This window comes from Gorilla gorilla, chromosome 1 (genome assembly GCF_029281585.2).
Source record: "Gorilla gorilla gorilla isolate KB3781 chromosome 1, NHGRI_mGorGor1-v2.1_pri, whole genome shotgun sequence".
NCBI classification, from domain to species: Eukaryota; Metazoa; Chordata; class Mammalia; order Primates; family Hominidae; genus Gorilla; species Gorilla gorilla.
The window spans coordinates 160,436,355-160,438,653 of NC_073224.2; the positions used below are offsets into that span (position 1 = coordinate 160,436,355).

At 40.8% G+C, this 2,299-nt stretch overlaps 1 pseudogene; it reads right to left on the reverse strand.

Moving 5' to 3' along the window:
• Positions 1 to 502: 502 nt before the first annotated feature.
• On the reverse strand, positions 503 to 1,632 carry LOC101126688 (alcohol dehydrogenase class-3-like; annotated as a pseudogene).
• Positions 1,633 to 2,299: the final 667 nt, after the last annotated feature.

Consider the following 2,299-nt stretch of genomic DNA (forward strand, 5'->3'; position numbering starts at 1 on the left):
TCTCCTGCCTCAGCCTCCCAAGTATCTGGGATTACAGGCATGCGCCACCACACCTGGCTAATTTTGTATTTTCAGTAGAGACAGGGTTATTCCATGTTGGTCAGGTTGGTCTCGAATTCCTGAACTCAGGGGATCCACCCACCTAGGCCTCCCAAAGTGCTGGGAGCACAGGCATAAGCCACTGCACCCAGCCTGGACACATTTTTTGTGCTTATTGGCCATTTGTATGTCTTTTTTTTTTTGGTAGAAATTACTCTTATTATGTTAAAATATTCCTTAATGAGCTAGCAATTATTTATGTGGAGGATGGTCCAGAGAACAGGTTCATGACTAAATTATCCTTGTCCTTGATTACAGAAATTCATGAATTACACACATCACACTATTCTCTGGAGTAGCTGCTGAAGGTCTGCGAGGCTGTGAGCTTGGAGGAGCTTCTACCTGCCTGTTAGGCTGCTCCCATCAGATCACGACAAGATGGATGTTATTTTTCTCTTTGGAATTAAATCTTGACAACAGTTCGAATGCTCTTTCCAGAATGCATGAGTTCAAAGGCTTTGTTAATTTCATCAAAAGACAGATTGTGAGTCATAAACTCATCAGCTTTTATCTTTTGGGACATATATTCAGACACCAACTTTGGGACACTTTCTATACTCTTCCATCCTCCAAAGGCAATGCCTTTCCATGTGCGACCTGTTGCCAGCTGGAATGGATGAGCGGCAATTTCTTCACCTGAAGCAGCTACTCCAACCACCACATTGGTGCCCTAGCCCTGGTGACATGCCTCAAGTGCTGCTCTCATGACCTTCACATTACCAGTACATTCAAAGGAATAGTCCACTCCTCCATCAGTGCTCATTATCTCAATGAGCACTTCCTGGGTGGGTTTACTAAAATCCTGAGGACTAATGCATTCAGCAGCTCCAAGTTCTTTGGCCCTTGCAAATTTATCTTTATTGATGTCCACACCAATGATCTGGGATGCACCAGTCACTTTACAGCCCATGGTAACCCCCGATCTAACTCCTCCCAGGCCAAAGATGGCACAAAGAGAGCCAGGCTCCAGCTTGGCAGTGTTCACAGCAGGACCATAACCAGTTGAAATGCCACAACCTAGAAGGCCAACTTTATCCAAAGGTGCTAAAGGATCTATTTTGGCAACAGAGATATCAGCCACAACTGTGTATTCAGAAAATATGCTGATTCCCATGTAATGTAAAATTATCTTTCCTTTGCAAGTAAATCTGCTGGTACCATCTGGCATTAATCCTTTCCTTTGTGTGACTTTATCTTCTGGCAAAGGTTAGTTTTAGGATTTAGACAAAATTTGCATTCTCCACACTGTGGGATGTAAAGTGAGATGACAGTGTCACCCGCCTTCAGCTTAGTAACTCCCTCACCAACACTTTTCACAATTCCAGCATCTTCATGTCCCAAGATCACCGGAAAACAACCCTCAGGACCAGCTCTGCTCAGGGTATAGGCGTCAGTGTGGCAAACCACAGCGGCAACAATCTCAATTTGAACTTCATGAGCCTTTGGGGGTGCCACCTCTATCTACTCTATGGAGAGAGGCTTTCCAGCCTCCCAGGCAACTGCAGCCTTGTACTTGATAACCTGGTTTGCCATGTCCACGGGTTCTATCCATTTGTTTATCTTTTTTGGAGAAATGTCTATTCAGATGCTTTCTACATTTAAAAATTATATTATCTGTCTTTTTAAAATAATTGAGTTATAAATATTCTTCATATATTCTAGGTAAAAGTACCTTATCAAATATTTTACTAGCAACATTTTTCTCCCATTCTGTAGGTTGCCTTTTCACCTCCTTTATGATGTCTTATAAACACAAAAGATTTGAATTTTGATGAAGTCTAATTTATCTATTTTATTTACTCTATTACTTCTGCTCTTGGTGTCACATTTAAGAAACCATTGCCTAATCCAAGGTGATGAAGAACACCTGTTTCCTTCTAAGAGTTTTATACTTTTCGCTCTTACAGTTAGATCTTTGATTGATTTTTGAGTTAATTTTTGTATATAGTGTGAGGTAAGTGTACAGCTTCATTCTCTTGAATGCAGATGTCCAGTTGTGCAAGCACCATTTGTTGAAAATATTCTTTACCATGAAACTTTAATCTTAATCTAAAGATAACTAGATTTGCAGGGATTTAAGCAGCAAATTATTATCCCCATGTTATTTGACAAGCATTAAGTAATCACTAATTTTACCTATTTTGTGATGGACTTTATGCTGGCAAATCACTAGGGCCCCTCTCCTCAGTGTGATTATAGT